We start from the raw sequence: 10199 nt of genomic DNA, 5'->3' as shown, positions 1-10199 counted from the left end.
ATTGGTTGTTGTCCAACTGTATGAATCCATCAAATGGTGAAATACAGAAACAGATTCACAAGTGTACTCGATGTCACAATGTTGGGCACAATCGAAAGACATATTGAGCTTGAATTGTAGAGAATGATTAGAGTCATTTTTCTTGTTATTTTTCGTTTGGACTATGTAAATTTTTATATTCAGATATGTTTGGACTATGAATGGTTATGGTAATTTATTTATGTATGTGATGTGCATTCTTTTTGTTCACTCTCAGTAAATCTCAAGCCATATTAACTGTAAACCCCGAACTCTATATTCCCTACATAAGTATGTTAATTAGTGTGTTAAGTATAATTAACTCATGATAAAACTATGATTGTGGGAAAATGGTTTGAGAAGGACAAAAGAAGAAGAAATATTTCTGAGTGTTGAAGGTGTATGGTTCTCGGGTAAAAAGTTGCTTGTGCTCTGAGTAAAAAGAAGGAATGTGCCTAACTATTGAACCTAGCGTTGAAGGCTTGATGGCCAAAGAAGTGTATGGCAAGGCTTGCTTTGAGGTAAGGAGAAGGCAATGGCTAAGTGATGGTCGGGGATGAGACCGTGCATTGAGCAAGGACTATGCGTTGCCCAAGCTTTGCATTGAAGATAGAGGGCATGGACGTGCACGACATTGGGCAAAGTTTCCTTAGGCACTGTGGTAGCATGTGTGTGCGATGGTTGGGTGAAGGCTTGTTGAAATACAGAAAAAAGCAGCGGAAGAAAACATGATCATTAAGCATTCTAATTCCTTAATTTTGACATTAAAATAAGCATGTTCATAGGGTAATAAAATGGTTTCAAGAAACACATACCTTTGAAGAATTCCTCTCCAATCCAAGCTTCTCCTCACGTATTCTCAGCTCCAAATCTACAGTGAACCATCAAGAGATCTTCTCTACTATTCTCATCCTTGAATTTGTGTGGTTGAACTCAAGATTATAGTGAATTTGGTGATGAAGTTTGGAGGGTTTTGAGAGAAGATGAAGAACACAGCAAAAAACTAATTTTCTGTTATTCAATAACCTAACCCTCTGAAATTAAAGAGTTTTATCAACTCTATTCATTCAAGCACATCTAAACATTGTCAATGTCAGCTACAAGTTGATGTTGAAGTGGGCTAGGTGGTGAATTTAATTGGAAATACCTCCTACTTGATGAAAGTTGGAGATTTCTACTTACAATTTTAATTTCCAATTTCTAGTTTAAATTCAAATTTTAATTAATTCCAAAAATTAACTAAAATTCAAAATTAATATTATTTTAATTAATTAAATAAAAATTTAATATCAAATATTAAATTAATCACACATCTAATATTTAAACATGAGTCCTATTCAAGTAATTAATATTTAAATCAATATTTAAATATTATTAACTCTCCAATTTCGTTTAATTACAATAACTTAAACATTAATTAATTATATCGAATATAATTATACAATCCCCAATTTGAATTTGAACTATTCAAAATCAAACCTAAATTCAATTTGAACATTTCAAATTGAAATTCAATTTGAACGCTTCAATTTGAAATCATTCCAAATTTACTCAATTTACTAATTCAAGGTGTTCATGTTTTACGAACTAGTAGAGGGACCTTATGAACCTATAGATCATGAGCTCCAACGATGTGAGATTAATTTAATAAAACTCTTTAGAACGAATTAATCAGTATTCGTCAATTATCGAGTCACATCACTATAACTCGATAGTTGCACTCTCCTCACTGTAGATATATTTGTGTCCACTTGATTTAATCATAATCAGTAAGTTGGCCCTTTACAGATTGTTCGTAATAACAGCTAGGTCAAATGTTGTGTTACCCTCAAAATTACGTCTTGCTCTATAAGTTCCACCGATCCTCTAATAAACAATTAGTTTGTGATCTAATCAATAAACCGGATCCCTCTCAGGCCAATGAGAGAGTGGGGCCCCTTGTTCAAGACCTTAATTTAGTATTAAGAGAACAACCTTTCTCCTATCCTTAAATCGGGTAGGCGTGAATTTCGTCTTGTACCCTATAGCCCCAGCTATATACCCGATCTTACCTCTAAAATGGGAGGCTTATTGAGCCAGTGCTGTTGAGCCAATCTTCACCTATGCAAATCTAAGAATAATCTCGAATAAACAGGAGTTCATAGTTAGCTCAGGATTAAGATCGAGTTACCTAGGTCATCTAAGCGAAATAGTCAGTCTTAAACAGTAAACAACATTATAAAGTAAGAGTGACGTATTTCTTGGTCTGATCTTACGCAAACTCATTGCATAGGACGCCCCCACTCCTCATGTCAATACATGAACGAATCATGATCACTTCGTTTGTAGTACCTAGTTAGCTCAGGATTAAGGTCAAGTTACCTAGGTCATCTAAGCGAAATCGTCAGTCTTAAACAGTAAACAACATTATAAAGTAAGAGTGACGTATTTCTTGGTCTGATCTTACGCAAACTCATTGCATAGGACGTCCCCACTCCTCATGTCAATACATGAACGAATCATGATCACTTCGTTTGTAGTACCTTACAACAAATTGTAATAACTACAGAGTGGGTCGCATCCGATAATGTTACCAGAGTAAGGCACGCAACCTTATTCGTATACTATAGATCATTTTCACTATTTACTCGAACTTGATCCACTTTTATGTCTCCATATAAAGTTCAAGTATTCATATAATAGCCATGTATCTTAGTTTATTGGATTTAGTCTTTACAAGTGCAATTTACAAATTCAATAAAAACTTTATTGAAGAAATGTTGAATAACATCTTTATTGATAATAGAAAATGTTTAACTCTACAAACTGCAAGTTTTAGGACATACAACCCAACAAGACTTGTGTGCAAGTGAGACCATGTGATGGGCTCAAAACTATGTGATGGCATGAGGAGACGATGAAACGCACATTAGCTGAAGGGTACATGCATCCGAGTGAGCCTTGTGTTGCTGAATGTTTGAACGATGAGCCATGCGTCAGTGATTAATGGAAGTCCTTATCTTAATCACTAACCTAAGTGTGCCAGCTGTCGAGGTTAGGGAGATTAAACCCACTTATTGGTCTAGCTGGCATCTTACGTTGAGTTGAGGCATGCAGCTTCTACTATAAAAAGAAGTTTCACTTCAGGCTTTCAGTTTAGCTAGTCTATTCAAGCAAAAGAAGACTTTTCAGAGTCCAATTGAAGGTTGCTGAATTTTGTTGATGTTCTTGGGCTGCCGAAAGAAAACTCATCAAGAATCGAGTTGATATCTGAAGACTTCCTTGAGAAGGTCGAGTTCTCGGGTAACTAAAAGCAAGGTGTGAAGATTAAAGGTTTCTGGTCTGACCAAGAAGAAATTGAAGCTCAAATTTTTAAGGTAAGCAAGTTAAGACATTTACAAACAAGTTTGTAGAAGGAAATTTTCCAAAATAAAGTCTGAAAAAAGAGTTATTTGAGCTCAAATTTGAATCTGGAAATTTTGATTGAATAAGCAGGCAGCTACTTTAGGTGAGTAAGCAGGTAGCTCAACTAGCCAGGCGATAGCACTGGTGGACGTGTGCGCAAGGACGAGGATAGGTGCCAGGCGTGCGACAAGGACTGCACAAGGCGTGCACGAGGAAGTATGCACAATTGCATTAGGGAGGAAACGTCAACACATAGGCAAGGCATGCAGTGCTTATGCTTGTGAGTGAGGTTTAGTGTAAAGGGTAAGCGCTTGCTGTCGCATCACCTAGCCATTCAACCTAAGGTATTCCTTAAGTATGCCATGCGTTGAGAGAAAGATTGGCACTCATGGTAAAATGCTAAGCTTGTTCTTATATGTTGGGCTCATTGGGAAGCTATTAGCATTGACCTAAAGTGTTTATCATTTTTACAGGACACACGCCAATAAGGAAAGCTTACCAACCATAAGGAGGACGCCCGAGATAGTGAATGACAAACCAAGTGTTTACAAATTTTTGGTAAACACATGTTTTATTTAGAAAGACTAGGTTCATACTTACTTTCATTTTTAAGTGTGACTAAGATAGTTTTTCAAGCAAACTAGCTTTTAAAGAAGTTTCAAGCATGCTTAGCTTAAAAGTGTATATGAAAGCATGATTTAAGTATTTCTATTCTTAATATTCATAAGGCATGTGTTGATAGTTTCCATGTTATATGATGAATACGAATCCAACATATGATTTAAGGTATTTATGCTTTCAAAGTATGCTTATTTCAAAGAATGAGTTTTATGTTGATAATGATGAACCCAATACTAAAGGACTTTGAGAAGGTATTTGGGCCTTTGTACCTAAGGTATGACAGTGCTTAGTTATTACCACGTGCACTTAGGTAGAATTGACGTTGGTTGTGTTGAGATTACTCCGCAACAACTAAGGTTTGACATTGAGGGATTGAGCAAAAGGGTTTTCTCTCGACTAAGGATTATGATTATTTAATGTTTTTTAGCAGTTCCTGTTTAAAAGTTTTAAGTATAAGTTTTCTTGGTAGTTTTCAACACATATATTTTAATGGTCACTCACTAGACTAGTAGCTTATCCTTTCAAATGTTTTATTTTCCCAAGGTAGTGGTCATCTCCCTAGAGGTTAGCTGCCCTGTTGCTCTGCCACTCAAGGACTCAAGTTCAAACTCAAAGACAAAAGTGAATTTTAGGTGTTTGTCTTAGATATGTCTATGTATATGTTATGTTCATGTTTAGGGACTTGTAAAGAGTTTTTTGTGATCCATTAGGTTTTGGTATCTGTACTTATGTTATGTGTGCAGTGTATGTGTTGAACCCTAATCACTCAGGTTATTTTATTAAGTTATATCCAGGGTTGTTGAAGTAGGTTAAGGAAGTCTAAATGGGTAGTAAGTGCCATAAAAGGATTGGTAACTACTCCCATCACATTCTCTCCTTGAGTAAGAGGGTAATCTAGGAGTGTGTGATATTAACACCAAGAATAAAAAAAAAGGTAAATCTCAAGGCATCTCGGGCCAACCGCCCCCCGTTATTTACAGATAAAATGTGCTAAGGTTGAGGGCTACACTCTGGACAATAAGGACCCCGAGAATGAAAACATAAGTTAAATCTCGGGGTATCTCGGGCCAATTGCCTCCCGAGATTTACAAACAAAATGTTATTAATGTTATGTTAAACAATAAAAGGTTGAAATGATGAATGAAAATTGAATGTTATATTAAATAGTAAACATATGGACATTTGTCTTTTAAGAATTACATTATATTGATAATGAATGTATTTACAATAATTACAAAAAGGCTCTATTGGCTCATAATTGTATAGTCAGCTGACGACAAAAAAAAAAAAAAAAAAAAAACCTAAGTGTGTCTAATGGGGATTCAGTTACATCATATTCAAAATATTTAGTACAAAATATACCACAATCCCCTTTATAGACTGTAATGGTGCATTCTTCACTCGATACACTTTTCAAGTGTCACGGGCCAATTTGCTAAAGGACTCCAACCTTTTCCAATAGAGCTGGAAGCACAATTTACATATTATCCAACTCCTTTAACAACTTGCCATCAGATGCCATGGTCATAAGAGATTCATATACCAATATTTTCCCACCACTACGCCGATCACCACAAGCACTCAATGATAACCACCTATGTTGTATGGCATGTATATGTAGTTGACATCCTTCCAATGTATGTGGTAATGTGGTTTTTTCCCTCACACTATCGTAGAACTATATCATCTTTAACCTAGGTGTATTCCACCTCCAATGGGCTAGTGCCCTCTCTTAATCTCCCCATACAGTCCCGGGCTACTTCTAAGAAAATTCTGCACATTAATAATTTATAGTTAGGAAATATGGTGATTCGAAAATACATTTTATGTCATATTTACTCATCGATACGATTCAATCCACTGTAATATATCTCTTCTTCACATGGGTTGGATCTTCATTGTCCAACTTTTTCTGCGTGAACAAGAATCGTGTATCCATCGTTTACAAGAAAAACAATAATTATTTCTCCGTTCACACACGGTATTAAGCATTGAATGATAGGTAATTTACATCGTCGTCATTAAATGTGTCTGGCATCAGTAAGTTCATGAACCATGAAAGTTTCTAAACACTTCGAACAGACCTCTGAGTCTCATTGACCCGCCTAGGATTGCTGATATATTCAGAGAACTGCTTCTCGAACTTAGCAGGTATTTTAGGCACTAGATTATACGGCTTCACTTTTTTATTTCTCTTCTTCTCGACGAGTTTAGCTCCAATACGACCACAAAGCTTCTATGGGACTGTCATCTTCCTATTGGTCCTTTCCCTATGGACTACATTTGGAAACTGAGCAACATAATCACTTCGTTGTTATTATCTAATGGCTACAAAAGTTATAAATATTTGTCATCAAATAATAGCATAAACTCTAAATGACGAATTTTACGAATATCAGAATACCATACCTCGTCCTTCAGCTCTATCTGAGTACGTACTAATGGACCAGTTGTATCTTCATCCTCTAATGATATCTTTATGGGAAAAATACCTTCACCATCATGGGTAAAAGGGGGATCCTCAAACGGTAGATCCTCACCACAAAAAATGTACTCAACAGTTATGTCCCCCACATCTAGGTCCTAACTAGGTAGGTGCTCAATCGATGGATCATAAACAAGTGGATCTATATACCCATTCGGTATCAGAATATCCAGCATACGATCAAAGTAGGCCTTCTCCTCATCGGTCGGAATGAGGTCATTTATACGAGCCTGGATGTAAACAACAACATCAAATTAGAACGTCAAAAACCATACAATTGTTGGGGTTGATGCTCTAAATCTTGTAAGGTCCTATAGTTTGTAAACATTGTATGAAAAAACTCTTTATGTGATTAATAATATATGATATTTTATTCACTTTGTCTATAAACTATGTGATATTTTAGTTGCATTAACCACAAACCAATAAACTAACATCCAAGTTTATCGTTGTAACTTAAACATGTATGTGGAGACATACAGGTGGATCATGTTTAAGTGATAACCTAAATGGTCTGTAGTAGATGGATAAGGTTGGGTACCTTATCCTAGTGACACTACGAATATGGCCCACTTTGTAGGTATTAGAATAAAGGAACTCTTGTCAAAGAGTACCTCTAAATGGAAGCAAGATCGTTCCAAACTCATTGTGACAAAATCACCGCATTCACAATCAAACATACAAGTTATGTATTAACAACAAATTACAAGCATGCTTTGAACTTTAACAACAACAAGAAAACAAGATACATACCAGTTGAAGAACCCTTCTTCACAGAAATCTCGCTCTCGTTAAACAGATTGCACCTCTCGTTCTCGCTGAGATCGTCCAAGCAATCATCCACCAAATCATGGCATCTCGTGAGAGTCGGCCCGCTTTCTACTTTTACACCTCTGGGTTCTCTCTCGAGTTACCCTGAGCGATCTTCCGGTGTCTCTACTCTTCCCTTGCTTTGCCTTAAAAATAAAAGAAAACTATGAACATGGCTAAAACTCCTAAATCGATGAACAGGTGAACTTGTTAACCCTTTTTCTGAAGGATGCCTTTGGTATTTATAGAGCTCCGGGGTAAAAGGCGGCTTCTCTCATATGATTGCATAGATGGGATGGCTTTAATTCTCCGAATAATGCGTCGAATATTTATCACCAAAAAGCTGAATATACTTATTATCATTAGCGATTGTCAACTTAATTCGGATTCGACTGTCATCAGCTTTCTGTCCCATCGTGATTAATTATGCCTTTCACCCAGATGCACCCACCAAGTTGCATCGGCTCTATGCAGCAATCCTTCTTGAGCAAATGTTTGCAAACATAAATCACCGCAAAGCCTTGCGGTAATGCTACACTCGTTCGTTGATCTCTTGTGATCGCTCTTTTTGCCTTGCATCAACGCATATTTTTCATAAAAATACAAAAATTAACTGTTCCTATGTGATGAACGCATGCGATCGAAATGTTATAGACTTAAATGCTTTTTGGACAAAATCTAACATATTTTATCAATGCAAGCTAGCATTGTTTAAGAACTTAGCACAATGCTTGTCCTCAAGCATAAGCTAAAGAGTTCTTTTAGCAAATCGACAACAATTCTCTTTTCCTAGATTTCTCAAGGATATTTCATTGTAATCCTGTACACCAAAATTTCCTCAAGTCTTATTTAAGTCTCCTCTAAAAATATTTCTAAGACCTAGGGACCACAAGCTTAACCTTCAAAAGGACTTTACTAACTTTCGGGACATTGCATGATTTATTTTTAAAAGAAAAATTTTCTACTGAGGTGTCAAATGATATTTATCCTTGCATATTTCTTGACATTATTATTTTTTTCTGACCTTGCGCTGATCCAAGTGCCTTGCCTTCATTTTGGCTTGCCCCCATGTGTGTCATGTGGACATCCAACTTCGAGCAATGCGCTCTTTCTTAGACTAAACTCATACTTCTTAGTAGTGGAGTTGCGGTCATTGTGTTTATGCGTAGATCCTGGTGACTTACTTTCGTTTTGGCTTGCCCCCACATGTGTCATACGAACATCCAACTACGGGTAAGTGCCCTTCACAACTTAACTCTTATTTACATGGGTTATCCCATTGCGTTGACAATGAAGTTGTTATTCTCAATTTTTTTTTTAACAGCAAGGTCGAAAATAAATACCCCACCCCCAAATTTAAAATGCGGCAATGTCCTCATTGCCAAAAGATTGAAAGAGGTCATGCGATATTCTTAGGAAGCTACGCAAAGAGAGTTTGAAAGAAAGCTAGCAGACCTCTAACTTCTAGAAATATTTCATGAGGTGACTTTTCTAAGATTAAGTTGATTCTAGTATATATGAAAAAATAAAAGCATGTGGTTCATCATTGAAATCATAATTGGCAAAGAACTCATGCAGTGACTTACTAAATTTATCAATATTAAATGATTGCGGTAGTCAAAGAGGATGCGGTGATAAAACTTTTAAAATCAAAATGCGGTGCGCTGTGCAAAATTTGAAATAAAGTTAAGGAAGAATACAACCCCCAAATTTGCGCTGTCGCCCGCATTGTGTGTTGATGCATCCTTTGTGGTGATCTATATTCTTTGGATTACGGTGATAGAATAATATAATTTACTTCTTCGTGTAATGCCTCTGCAATCGCTCGCCTCGATCATTGCAAGAAAAACATCGAGAGGGTCAAATGATTTTAAACAAAACAACATCTTTTACTGCAATCGTTTAACACGATTGCTTTTTTTTTCTTTTTTTTTTTAGAATATAAAGAAAAAATAGATATGCGATAATAGACAAAATTAAGATGCTAAAATTTCATGAAGTATTGATGTAGAGAAAGGATATTCAAAAGGTTTGCATCCCTGGAGAGGTTAAGTTATCTAGTAACTCAGGGACTGCTTATTCCCGAGCTGGTCTTTTCATGTCCACGGTGGCTTCTCCCTTTTTTCTTTGTCCTCTGAGATCTTGACTGCCTTATTCCGGAGCTTTTCCCTGTGAATGTTCATTACGATCTCCTCCTTGCGCATATCAATTTGAGTGCGACCGGTCAAAAGGATTGGTCGTCCCAATATGATGGACGCATCTTCGTCCGCTTTATAATCCAAAATGAGGAAGTCTGCCGGCAAGATGAATTTATCAATTGAGATTGCGACATTCAGCTCTTCTTCAGGATGTATTCGGGATCTATATCGGGATCTATCAGTTCATTCTGCAAGTTAGGGGGTTTTTGTTGTGGTTGAGAGTGTACCAATGCTACTGCAAAACGTTTGAAGATTGATAGTGGCATTATGTTTTTATACTCGCCCCAAGATCAACATAGTGCTCTTGGCTACTATAGATCCCTCCAATGAGAGTATGGTATCATGAAGATTCCTGGGTCGGCCCATTTTTGGTGGGATCATAGCATTTTGGTGTTGCGGCCACATATTGCGATCTTCTTCTTCATCATTTTGTTTTTCTTTCATCTTTGTGGAGCTGGTGGGTGTCTGGATTACTTCTTCTTCTATGTTCGAAAGGCTTGAGGTGGACGCAACTTTGGGGTTCATTTTCTTGGGCTTTTCTGAGATTATAGTTGAAGTGACAGGAATTCGCTCTTAAGATAGTCCATCGCACGTCAAGTTGATCGCCAATTGGGCTTGCCTCCCCTACTTCTGCAATCATGTTGTCGCTCAGCAAGGAAACTGCTAAGAATTGTTCCTTCCCA

Source organism: Benincasa hispida, chromosome 1 (genome assembly GCF_009727055.1).
Source record: "Benincasa hispida cultivar B227 chromosome 1, ASM972705v1, whole genome shotgun sequence".
NCBI lineage: Eukaryota > Viridiplantae > Streptophyta > Magnoliopsida > Cucurbitales > Cucurbitaceae > Benincasa > Benincasa hispida.
Note: the sequence above shows the minus strand (reverse complement) of the source record.